The sequence below is a fragment of the Taeniopygia guttata genome, chromosome 21 (genome assembly GCF_048771995.1).
Source record: "Taeniopygia guttata chromosome 21, bTaeGut7.mat, whole genome shotgun sequence".
NCBI lineage: Eukaryota > Metazoa > Chordata > Aves > Passeriformes > Estrildidae > Taeniopygia > Taeniopygia guttata.
This window is the reverse complement of record NC_133046.1, coordinates 914,507-928,097: the sequence shown is the minus strand read 5'-3', so window position 1 is coordinate 928,097 and position 13,591 is coordinate 914,507.

Genomic DNA, 13,591 nt, shown 5'->3' with positions numbered 1-13,591 from the left:
GGTCCCGTTGGTCCCGTTGGGTCCCGTTGGTCCCGCTGGGTCCCGTTGGTCCCGTTGGGTCCGGCCCGCAGCCCCGGGAAGGGCCGAGCGCTCCCGGCTGCCGCGGCCGCCGCCCTCTGCCGCACCGGCGGCGAGCCCCGGGCACACGCGGCTCCCCGGCACCGCAGGGCCACGCAGCGCTCACACCGAGGGCAGGTCCTGCGTGCCCGGCTGCCCGTGGAACTGCAGGAGCTCGGAAATGGCCTGGGAGTCACTGCTTTCCTGGAAAGAGCTCCCCCGACAACCCCGGTCACACAACTGCTCCTTCTTCATCCGGAAAATTGTGGGAAGCCTAGAAACTGGCTGACACCGTGTCTGGGAGGAAAAGAGGGAGAAGGGCATTTAAAGGGAAAAGAAATGTAGGAGAAAAGGAGAGAGACCCAAAGAGAAGGGGAGAGACCCTAGCGGTACTTGCAGAGTGCTCACAGTGGGTAACAGTGTTAAAGATGGGGAGTACCCCAAATCCCAAAGCAGAGTCAAGTGGATTTGGAGGATCGGAAGAAGCACCTCCAAGGCAGGCAAGGCGCCCATGGGTCCAAGGCAGGAGCAGGGTAGATTTTAACACACCTGCTGTTCCAGGGAACGGGACCAAGCCCTCCTTTAGGTGCTGGACACCAGGACACACAGGGTTATCCACCCGGCTGTTTCTCTCCCCAAGCTGTTGCACAGCTCCGTGGACTGCTGGGGAAGCCCACCCAGGCACTAAAGCACTGCAGGGTCTCATCCCACCCCTTCCCCATGGCCCAGCCACTTCTCACACCCCTGGGGCTGCCGTCACCCTTTGCTCACTGCAGCTCTCCCAACTGTCACGGGAAATTAGTGGTTCCAAAGCAGCAGCAGATGGGACAAGAAATGTTTCCAGTGTTCAAAGACAATCATTCCTCTCTGTCTCATTAAATTTTCAGCAGCAATTAGATCCTCAAAGACCATGTGCTCATCTGAAAAGTCTCTCTCTTTTCACACATCTCCTCTGAAATGCCCACCATACTTTGGGTCACAAATGAGAAAATATTTGGAACATGGATTTTGATTTTAATTATTTCACTGCCACAGATGGAAGCAAGCAACCCTGGTACAGTGCATGGTTCCTGCTACTGCGTCACCTCGACTGGTCCTGCGGTTTTATGACTCCCAGAATCACCATTTTCCTCAAGCTTTTGCTGAGACATATGATTAAGGTATAAATTCTTTTTTTCCCCCTCTATGTTATCATCCAAGAAAAGCTCATTATTCTTGCAATCTGACTCATTTTTTTTCCCTGAACATTACTAGCTGGCAACACAGATATCTTTGCCAACAGTACAAGATGTGACTGTTGAAACATTCATTGTTCGACTCCATTTGAATCTACTATCGCCTCTCCATGTGACCTCTGACGCTCAGAAATTATCTATTTTAAATCATCGGTCCTGACATGTGTTGAAGATATTTTTAACAGACTGTTTACAGGAATTCTGGTTTCTGTTCTGTTTTTTTTTTTTTTTTTCCCTTTTCAACAGATTTTCTATTCATCATCTCCAAGTTTCACATGTACAGCTGTCCTGAACACCAACAGGGCATTTGCCCACATGGCCTGTGAGAAATTGGACATCAAAAACTGAAGGGAAGGGAAAAAGGAACTCACTCAGAAAAAATAGCTGCAACCTGCTAAGATTAAGATCTGAGACCTCCAGGAAGACCAGAAGGGAGGGTTACTTAGTTCTTCTTCTGTGTTATCAAGAACCAAACAGAGCTAATGTGTTTGAAGAGAACACTGCTAAGAAGGGCAAGTGGAATTATTTCAAATGCTCCCGACATGAGGGACATGCAAGGCATGCCAGTTCACAACATCCCTTTCCACTCCATGCCAGTCTGGTTTACATTTACCCAGATTGTTCATAAAACTCTGAAAGGTTAATTTTGTGTTCTTAGCTCTCCAGCTGCCCGTGGGCATGTGCTCTATGCCACTTAATCTGGTGAATCTCCAGAATCACACAGTTCCACGCTGCTGCTGAGCCAGGGGGGCCTTGTCCTGCTTGGGGAACGATGCAGACCCCAGCCGAACAGCCACCACTGTCCCACTATCAGGAAATTCAGCCAAGGGTGGGACGTGGTCAGCTTTTACAGGAGAAACAGCAGGAGGGAGGATGACAACGAGACACGGAACCACAGCACCTTGGTATTTCCAGGATCACCCTGCAAGAACGCTCCCACCCAGAGAGACAAACCCCCTGACTGCCCTCCTGGGTCCCAAGCCACAGAGATGTTGGCAGATGTGGTGAACAGTGACACTCGGAAGGTGTATTCCCTCCTTCCAGACGGGGCCAGAAGAGTCTCCCTCATCCTCACCAGCACAGGACAAACAAACAAACCAACCCAAGTGGCTGCATTTCATTGCACCACAAGGCAAACAGGAAGCCCGGGCAGCCTGATGAGAGTTGAGGTTCTTTACTCCATGTGGTTAGCACTACTTAAAGTTAACTCTGCTCAGCAGGGAAACCGCGCCGGGCTGCAGACACGGCTGGGAGCCCGCTCGCCTTTAAAACTCAAAAGATGGGGCTTTTTGTTTGCTTTTTTTACAAGAAGATCTGCAATAGGATCACAGCCACCCAAAGTGCAGCCCTGATCCACGCTGGCTGTCAGTGGGGAGCAGTGGGGCTCACCTGCCTGAGCACAGCCACGGGCCACACCAAATCCTCTGGCCAAACCAAACTGCTCCAGCATTCGAAGGTCACTGTTTGGTTTTGCATGTTACACAAAAGCTCTCAGTGCTGTAGAATAATACCACAATGCTACAGGCTTTGGAGATTTATTTAAACACACATACCTATACACACACACACACACATATATATATATATATATATATATATATATTTGGGGCACCCAGGTTCTCTTACAAGCGAGCAACATGCATGTCAAGGGACATTAGGAGAATTAGGATAAACTGCACTAAGTATTGTAACTGTACCTCACAGAACACAGGAACAGGGTCAAGAGTCCCCAGCTCTGCCCCCTGGACTGAGCACTCCATACACCCCTAACTTGGCACATCCTGACACAGAGACATCCTTCACCACCCCCAAATCAGTGCTGTTCCCTCTCTTCTCCACCTACACTCCAGCAGCCCTCTCAGGAGGGCATTGCCCTGAAGACAAACGTGACATAGCTCAGTCTTTGGGACAGCTGAGGACACTGTGGTTATAATATGAGTTGTTTTTCTTTCAGGAACAAGGCCACAGTTTACTTGTTGATATTGCCACAAGAGAGATTTCAGAGACTAAAACCACAACAAAGCTTCAGCACGTTTTTCTCTTTGGTGACCGTGCATTCAGACAAAAATGCCATGAAGCAAAACCTTCCCACAAGCTGTGAGGAGCTGATGGTGAAGTATTAGGGGGTGGAATTCAAGGACCTGAGCAGTCTGAAAATTTGTTTGAAAGTCTTCTGAAATGGTGTCAATCTTGTGACCCCCAAAATGACAGAGAGAAGGGAGAATGATGCCAAAGATACTCAGCCCGCTTGCTGAAGGCCAAAGTGTCCTAATTTGGTGTCCTTGCCCAGATAAAAATACTGCTTTATCTGTGTGACTATGTATTTAAATGAAGGATACTGCAGACTTGAGAACAATGTGTTCCTCTCTGGTTCCCCCATAAATGTTTGCAGGGCAAAAATGTAACAAGGCACGACCTGAGTCAGCTGCAGTGGCAGCCGAGATTCCCCTCCTGACCATCAGCAGCACCTCAGCCTTCGACAGGAGAGTAATCCCGGGAGGCAGTTCTGCTTCAGAGTTATCCAGGTGAGGGTTTGTTTGGTACCTCCTTGCTGCTTCTCCATCAGAATTTCTGAGTTGCAATCTCTGCCCGTGGCAGAGTTTAGTGTTGAGGCAAAAGGCGAGTTCTGTGGATTGTGGGTGCTGTAAGCAGCACATCATCCCAAGAACAGAGTGGGGGCACCGACCAAACGTGAGGCAGGAGGAGATGCTGCTGACCCAGTCCTGCAAGGAACTACAGACAGCTACAGCTCTGCCAGGGACACTGTGGGTTACTGACTGCAAGAACCTAGGAGAAAATTGTCTGGGGAAAACACCCAAATAAAGAAAACTGCCCAGCAAAGTTACAGTCTGCAGTGGCAGCCCAAGGCTCGTGTGCTGCTCCTCACACTGGTGCCAGCAGCACAGCTTTTCCTGGGTTCTTTTTCCTTGCATGCAGAACACTGGAGATGTTCCTCTGTGTTCCACAGGGCATTTTGGGGAGCTTTGCTGTCTGTACACCCCAGCTGAGGTCTTCAGCTGGTGGAGCTGCACAAGTTCAGAGCAGCAATGTCACAACACCCCATGTTTTTATCACTTCAGAGCACGGCTGCAGCACAAACACAGCGTTTCCCCCTCTCAGGGAATGCCACTCAAAAGCTCACTTCTGTTGAAGATGGGTTTTTGATACAAAGCTAAAAAAAGGTCAAACACAGATGCCAGAAGCTCCATCCCTTTTCTGACTATCCGTTCTTCAGGAGGGACAAACAACTTTCCTTTCTCTTCTTGTTTTCTTTTTTTGCAATACAAGTGAGTGATCTTTAAAACCACACATTTCCATTATGAATTGTAACTGCCTATTTAACTAAACCACGCTATTTATTCTTGAAATTACTGTTAGGGGATTCTGGATCCTTTTCTTTTCTACCAGAAGGAAAGCAGCACCCAGTCTTCCCACACTCAGAGGCACAGCTCAAGTCCACAAAACCAGACTTCAGTGATAAAGTCACAGTGCTAAAAAGAAAGCCCTTCATCCCGTTTGGGAATTTTGGGGGTCTTTATGAATTGTTTCCAGTAAGACCGGATCTTGCAGGCTCGTGTGTGGGTGGCTGGCTGCACCCTGAAGACAGATGCAGGTGCCTGCCTGTGCTAAATATTTTGCACAAACTCAAGAGTTTGTTGTATTTCAGTGGTTTTTGTTTGTTTAGCTTTATTTGACATCTAAAATGTGTATTCCAAACTAAGCAACATTCACAACACAAATGAATACACACTCTGCATAAAAATCAGAATATATGTATCGTGTTACCAAGTGAGGCAGATGCCAGTGACAAATGCTTTAAGAATTTTTTAGCAGCCACCTGAAAAATCACTTAAGAGTCAGAAATAAGTAGCAAAGGCCATTGCATGAGTCACCAGTGACAACAAGGAGAAAAGGAATGTGAATGGAATTTTTCTTCTTTATTCTAAAATGAGAGATGGCTCTAGCTGAAAGAAAATTATTTTTACTGTCACCAGAGGAAAATTTCCATTTGTAAAATGGGGAATTTCCACCTGAGACATATTGATGAAGACTCATTTATGTAGCTGGAGGTAACAACTTTTACCATGGGAACAGTGATGAAGGAAAAACAAATTCTTTTCAGTAGCGGGAAAGTGCAAAATTTTTGTCCTCAAATTTTGGTCTAGAAATAGATAATGTTTGTTTTCATTAAGTCTTTAAAAATATTTACAAAGAAGAGAAGATGTATTTCACAGAAGAGAGCAGTCCAGCCAGCCTAAACAGAACCAGGACTGGGAAACTGTGCAGGACAAGTATTGACTATGTTAAACACTTGGATTATGTGCTACAAGGGTGAGTATGGCTCAAAAAATAAAGTAAAAGGCTCCATTGTTTGTTATGAGAGAATAACCATTAAAAACGTGGCAGCAGCCAGGTCGGAGTGAGGGTGGGTCTCCCCTCAGCAGCAGGAGGCACCTGAGCTCCCAAGTGATTTTTCCATTTTCCCAGAATGGCAGCAAGCCAACACAAATTACAGAGCTCAGGCACCTTGGCCCGTACAACCACTCATTCACTGGGCTGGAAAATTGTGAAGATCTTGGATTTAATTTAACACAACTCCGTTTTCACCAGGCCCCAGTAGCCAGGGTCTGTATTAGAGTGTCCAGCTCACAGCAGCTCCCCTTGTATTCCAACAGGGAAGATGTCAGTATTATCCCCAGTGCCTGGATGTCCCTTTTCTAAAGGGTCTCTGCTGGGAGCTGCTCTGCAGCACCACATGGACCTGAAATCCAGCTTTTACCCTGGCACAAAGAGGAAGAAACCATCAGACAAATGCAGCCATAAAGCACCTGCAAGCCTGTGGTGCCAGGGGGCTCAGCAAGATGAAAACTTTGCATTGAATTTCCTATTTTATTTCCTTGCTACCTGCAACAGGAAAAAACTCAACCTCTCATTTCCTTCCTCCTAACCATTTTCTGTTTGTTGTTTTGAGCGGCTGGTGCAGACTAGCTGCAGTCAGGAGCCAGATTTTCAATTTGCTCTTCTTTAAAGGCCACGGGCAGAGGCGCAGAGCAGAGTCTGCTGTGGAGTGACAGAGTGACAGGGCTGGGGAGAGGGCAGTGACAGCCACAGAGCTCACAGGCAGGAGGGGAGCGATGCTCGGGCAGAGCGGAACCGGGAGCACGGCACTGTCAACAAAGAGAGCTCCAAGCACGACTTCAGCTTTCTGAATTAGCCTTGGAAATACAATGGAAAAATGTAACTAAATCTTTGCAGCCTCCTTCCATGAGCACCAGCTTCCCAGGTGTGTGCTGCTCTGGACAGCACCGTAATGCTGCCGAGCATTACTGTGGGAATGGAGTGACAACACACACCCCATGCTTTGGGGTGCTCTGGGGAGCCAAGGTACTCACTCAATCCTCTAGAAAACAGTTTGCCTTGAAAGACATCCCTCCTCACCCTCAGCAGCCCCCAGCAAAAATACAGCTACTGACTACACATGTGATCCCTTTGGTGGCAGAAGCAGAAAACTTTCAGAAGCCCTTTGACACTAAAAATACATTCTTCCCCTCCTCGGACTTCTCCTTTACCAGAAAGATTCCTCTCTCTGTGCCATTCCCCAGTCTGTCACACTTGTCTCTTGGCTCCCACCCTGCAGCCAGACAAATTCAAAGCACAGAGTTCCCGATGGGCCATAAGGGTTTCCACCCACTTACAGCCCATTCCCTGCTAACAGGCCATGCCCTGGCTGCTCCTCCTTGCACATTATTTATTTACCGTTCTCCTCTTCCTTCAAAGCTTTATTGATTGCTGCTGCTCACGCTGGGAAAGCCCCGGTGAGGACAGGCACCAGCACCACTGGCTGCTCCTCAAACACCAGACAGTTCTGCCACGGTAAGGATGCACAGAGCAAACCTGGAGATCTGAACAGATTCCTCAGATTGCCAAATTACAAACCCCTCCAAGTCCACACCTCTTGTTTTCACTGCTGAATCAGAACCAGCAAAAGCCCCCAGGGATTTGAAATGTGCATCCCTCCTCTTGGCAAAATACAAATAACAGGCATCTGATCTCATTTACCAGCGTGGCTGAGCTCTTGTCCCCCAGGGCTCTCATCTTGACAGAATCCTTGTCTTCCCTTATCTCTGACAATGGGCACGGCAGAATGTCTGGTGATAACAGATTTATAACAGGCACTGGGAATTGCTCAGTCCACAGCACCAGAGCATTTTCCCCTACTCCTCTTCCTGAACCTCTTTTGTGGGGTTCCAGCTGACCACAGGAGGAAAGGCAGCCAAGCATCTACTCAACTTACAAACGACAAAAAATAGCACATGAAATCCCGCTAAGTTGCAAAAAAGTCAAGATGACAACATCCAAAAACTTGCACAGGAGAGAGCTGACAGAGCAAAGTCCCTTCAGTGCCCTTCAGCCACTTTGGGTAGCAGTGACCAGCCACAGCACAATCAAACCTTGATCAATTTTTTATGGCCTCCTTGATGCTCGGCGTTTCCAGCTCATCACCAGAGGGTTGTGCCCGTTACCTGGGCTGTACTTTGGAGACCTTGCAGGTGCAAGCTGCTGCTGGCAAGCACATGTCTGCCCTCATGTGAATTAGCAAAGACTGAGGGAGCCCAGCAGACTGGTCCAGGGAAAAGTGGCCTCCTTCCACTGGCAGCTGCAGGAGACAGTGTGAATTGTCCAGCAGTGCTCATTGCTCTGGGATCTGTCTCACAGCAGAAAATGAAATCCAGCCACACTGCTCCTCTTATGCAGCAGGCTGGGGGTTTTTACGGCCTCTTCTATTTTTTGCGACATAACTGATTCTGAACACAAGGTTTTCCTCTGCTCTGAATGAAAGTCAGCAGCTCTGATTGCATGAGCGCAAATTCCCCCAAAATCTCCCTGAAACCTTCCATTACAGAGAGGCAACTGAACTCTAGTAGTAATTTAGGCTGCTACTTGTTTATTTACCTCAGTTAAGATTATCTGTTAGATCTTATCATGGGTGAGTGAATCAGCCTCTACTACACAAGTGCAGCTGGCTGTCCCCAGGAGAGGAGCACAGCAGCATCTCCAGGGATTGCAAGTGCTCCCTGCAAAGGGGCTTCTCCCAGCACTGCCTTTTCCCTCCCCTTTTTGGCTGGTTGCCTTAGCTGAAGAAAAACTTCTGGTGGGAGGACTGAGAACAGCCAAGTGACAGGCTGTTTCCTCTTACAAGACAGTTGTGGCTCCTGTGCTGTCTGTGTGCACCACAGGTTTACAAAGCCCAAAAAGATTTGCTTAGGTAATGCAGAAAAATCTCTCTGCAAGAGCTTACAGGGCAAGGAGGGGATTCCTGCTAAATTCTAAACAGAGGTGCTGGGAGGACTCATCATGGGAAACAGAACCAGGAGGACAAGAACGCTTGGAATTAATGTGGAAGACATGAATGAGTGTCACCATGAAATCACCAACAACCAAGTGACATTTAGCACACGGTAGAGACTCACTGTCAAATCTTATTAACTGCATCCTTGCATCACAGCAGACAGCTCTGCCCACAGATCAGAGACCACAGCATTACAGTGCAAAAATCATTCATGAGCCTGCTGGTGGTTCTGTAAGGAACCGTAGAATGAAGGAGAAAAAGGAATCCTAATGGAAATTTATTCCCATCGTTTAGAATCCTGGACTAACCAACATTCTGTCCAGTTCCCTTACACCCTGGCACCAATTCCTACACGGATAAGTCAGGCACCCTTCCCCACAAACCTTTGCAGAAGCTGTGCTCACCTCTCTGTGTGTCACTGGCCATACCTGGCACCACTGGTAACTGCTAAAAAGCCACAAAAATGGCACTCAACCTGCAGGAGCCTCTGGCAGGAGCAGCTTCAGTGTGGGGATGCCCTCTGCCTCCTTGTCCTGCCCTCATGTGCATGCAATTATTTTTTATCTCTCCCCAGCCACTGATTAAAGGGACATCTCACCCAATTCCCCATCCCCAGCAAAGTCCTGTCTTTCTCTGCTTTGGCAGCTGCTTTTCCTTCTCCTCCAGGCCCATTTGCCTGCTGTTGTCTGGCTAATTATTTTTACAAGGCTCAATAATTGCTGCAATCTCCCCCATTTTTAATCTCCTTCCTGCAGCGGAGTTTGGCAGGCAGGGACCTCCTGCAGCAGCTGTGCTCCTTGGCTGCCCACCCACCTCCTGCCGAGGGAGCAGTGCCACAGCAAGGCTGTAAAACCCATCCTCTCTTTGCCTTTCCCTGGGCTGGTCATTAGCCAGAGGAGCAGCTTTGGAAGTCACTTAGCAACGTGCCAGCAAAGCAAAGCCCTGATGTCACCAGCAGAAACAGCATCTCAGAAACACCCAACTGCCTCGTGCCCTGAGCCAAAGCATCCGGGGCCCTGGAGCTCCAAAATTCCTCAAAAATTGCTGCTCATGGAGAATTGGTCTTTGACTCGCTGGCAGATGAGGCAGCAGCACAGTATTTCAGATTAAAAATAATCTCTCATTCTTCAGTGATCACGCTGGCTAGAGCACAAGGCTCCTGCTGCCCCTCCAACCTGAGGCATTGAACAGATCAGACCCCGATGTGAACAGGCCTATGTGGTAGAGCAGCCCCCTCAACCCTTCCAGTTATTCACCTATGAAAATGAATTCGTTTTTAGACAGCTTTCTTCACATTTTTGCCATTTACTTATGGTCAAAGAGGGAGGCCATTTCCCTCCCTCAAAAAAGTGAGGAGAAAACATGGAAGTAAACACAGAGATTACACTGACAGCACAGTTCCTAATGCAACTTCTTGGGTTTTTAAGAATGCTGTCAGGCCCCTAAATAGAGAAGTCACAGCTCTTGAGAATTTTCAGTTCTTTGTGAATTTTCAGATAATAATCGACCCTGGCTCTCAGTTTGGGAACCAGTTCCCTGGGAGTTCACTCTTCTCCAGCTGTGCAAGCTGCCCAGGGTCGTGGAAAGGGAGGACAGCTCCTCACTGGTGCTCCTCAAACCAGATCTTTCCTTATTTCACACACTTGAGCAGACCTGGACTGCATGGTGGTTTGCAAGCACCAAATCCCAGATTCTGCAGGAAGCAGCACTGGTGATTCAACATTCAGCATTATTCTGACACCAAGTACCTCTGAATGATTATCAGAAGACTCCTAAGAACAGCACAAATTCTGGATTTGTCCATTCAAGAGCAGCCAAGGAAAACAAAGAGGATAAAGAACGGAGAGTTCTGCTGCTGCACAGCATTGAGCAGGGAGCACACAGACACCACAGCAGCCCCTCCTCTGTGGGACAGGATCACACCTAGGGAGTGCAAAACACACCCAGCCTTTTCCAGAGCCTGCACCCAGACCTTCTGCAGGTGTTTCCAGGGGTTTCTTCCAGGCCCAACCGCCAGCCCTGTCCTGCTCTCTTGCAGCTTGTTGTTTCTAAGAGCAGTGGTGTGAAAAAACAGGAAGCCATGCAGAGAAGAGAGAGAATACAGATTGAGGCATGAAACTGCAGTAGCCCCAGCTCCCCCAGCACTCACCCCACCCCCTCTTCCCTTCCCACCCCCTCACCACAGGCCGCATTCTTGCTGAGAAATGCTCAGCTTTTGACGGGAAACCGGGTAGGAGCTGAGCGGCCAGAGAGCCTCGGCAGGAGGGGAAATCCAGCAGGGCAATGCAGCTCCCTGGGCTCTGATGGCCACAGAGCACTGGGAACAGCTCAGGTCACACTCTGCTCCACAGGTGCCTCCATTTGAGGCTTCAAGGAAAAGTTTGTAACTCCCTTGTCCTCAAAAGTTCAGATTTGGTGCTTCAAAGATCCCCTGAGGGCCGTCCTGCAGCTGTCTGAGCTTCATCTATGATTTGCTGCAATCCAAATGGGTGTTTGCACCATTCTGTGCCCATGTAATTGTTTAAGGAATAAGGACTCCAAGTCACATCTCTCTGTTGAAGAAAGCCAGCAGATCCTTTTGTCTGCAGCTCTCTATTCCCATCTCACCCCACGCTGGCAAATTGTGACACAAATTTTTTGTTTTTCAGGACTCTCCATTGCTCACACCCTTATCTCTTCAGTCTCCAACACCAGGCTGAGAGATCAAAAAGGTGAAGATGAAGAAAGAACAAGAAGTTGGGGCAGAAACACTGGTAGGGGACAGAAAAGTCAAGCAAACCACCAAAAACACGCCAGCACCTCAGCTTCCAAGGCAGAGAAAATATTCCCAGCTTCACCCAGCACATAACCATGGCTGTGCTGTGTCAACCAACTGTCTGGATAAAAGAGGAAAGGAGAAAATGTCTTGGGAGTCCTGGTGTTGCTGAGAGCCAGGACAAAGCCAAAGAGCACCCACAGCTTGGCCAGTGCTTCTGCAGACCAGCCCTCTGAAATCCAGGTGAATACAGGTGGGATGAGCCTGCACAGCCTGGGCCACAGAGGGTGGCAGTGCACAAGGGGAGGCACAAATGGCCTGGCACATCCCAGAGCCAGTGACAGCCCAGCATCAGGTAAAGGCATTCATTAACACACAGAGACATCAGCGCTGCACCGCGCTTGGGTTTGGTCCATCAGAAGCCTTTTACACCTGTACTAACCCAGCACCACGCAGATAAACTGTCCTGCTTTTCCACATAACACGTAAAACCGCTGTTAATCACTAAAACCAAGGAAGAAGGAGTAAGGACAGGCATGAGGCCACACAAAGAATTAGAGAGTCTGAAATCTACTGGTGGGAAAGGGGAATGCTCTATTTCCTTAGTCCTGCCCAAAGCCTCCGTACTGTTTCACAGGGGGATGTGCTGGGCTGGGGTTTATTTATAAAACCTATAAGAATGTTGACCTAAGGCTATAACTCGGAGAAAAACAAGCAGAGGTCAGGTTTTCTAAATGCAGCCACAAACCCCAGGGAGAACCTTACCAGCAAGGACCCTCGGCTTGCAGAGGGAAGCAGAACTCAGGAGAGGCCCCAGTGCTTGTGAGCTGCCAAGGAAACTGTGCAAACCATGAGCCATCCCCTGGTTTAAGTGCAACCCCTGCTGCAGCTTTCTGTTCCAGCCACAGAAGCAAGGCAGGGTCTGCAGGGAGCTTGAGGGAGCCTGAAGAGCCTGAGGGGGATTCCCAGCACCTCTCTTTGCTGGCAGAGGTAGCCAGCCTTCCCAGGCTCTTAGATTTCTTTTCTTTTTAAATCACTGATGAAGAAAGATGCTCCTACAAGTGGTGATTCAGAGCAGGGCCTTTATCTAAACGCTCTGAATCATTCTTTGTAAGAGACCATCCCTGCTGACAACCGAAGGAGCCTCTGGTTTAACTCTTGTGTGGCACTGGCATCAGAGCAGCCATGTGAGAGACTGAGCTGTTTGCTCAGCTCATTTTCCAAGCCTGCTCCAGCAAAAAGGCCGGTGCTTGGAGGAGGAAGAGCACGCAGCCTGCAATCCAAACGTCTGACCCACCAATAACTCAGCCTTGGCCATCCCTGCTGCTGTCAGGAATGCCGTGAAGTCCTTCTCACCTCAAGGAGAATTACCCACCTCGGGGGATGCTGCTGGGGGGGTGGGCAGGAGGAACCCCCGGTGCAAACGGCGCTGAACATTCCCATCCCCGTGTGCCGGGTTCAGAATCGTTCCCTGGGGCATTTATGGCTCTGTTTGCCACGGGGGGGCCGGAATGTCACAAGGAGCCCCTCTCGGCCCCACCAACACCCATCCCCGGCAGGATGCGGCACGAACGCTCCATCTGGTGGCAACCACCAAGGGAAAAGCTCCGAGAGCGCACAGAGAAGCGCCCGTCTAGCGGCAAGTTGCTGTAAATGGCCGCAAATATCTGCAAAAAAGCGCTTTATTTGTGTGTTCCCCCAGTCCGGGCTGGGCCTGGACCTGCCGCCCATCGCCGCAACGCAAAGCACAGAAGGACGAAAAATTCCTCACTCTGAACCCACAAAAGCCAAAGCTGCCCCAGCGCCTCGCAGAAAACACCCCGGGCCACGAAATTCACTCTACACACTCCTATAATCTCTTACCTTTGAGAGGAACAACCCCGGCAGGAGCGATCGTCCCTTGAGGGCACACAAAAGCAGCTCTGCCCATCGCTGTGCGGGGATCTCGGCCGCAGCTGAGGGGCCCGGAGCTCACGGGAGGAATGGTCACCACGAAATGGTCACCAAGGGAGGGTCACCACGGAAGGGTCACCACGAAATGGTCACCAAGGAAGGGTCACCACGGAAGGGTCACGACGGAAGGAATGGTCACCACTCACTCCGTCCTTCCCGGCCGGGAGCTGCCGATCCGCTCCAGAAATAGCTCCTGGTCAGGCACACGAGAGTTTGTGGGGAGCCAGGGCAGGAGCCCCT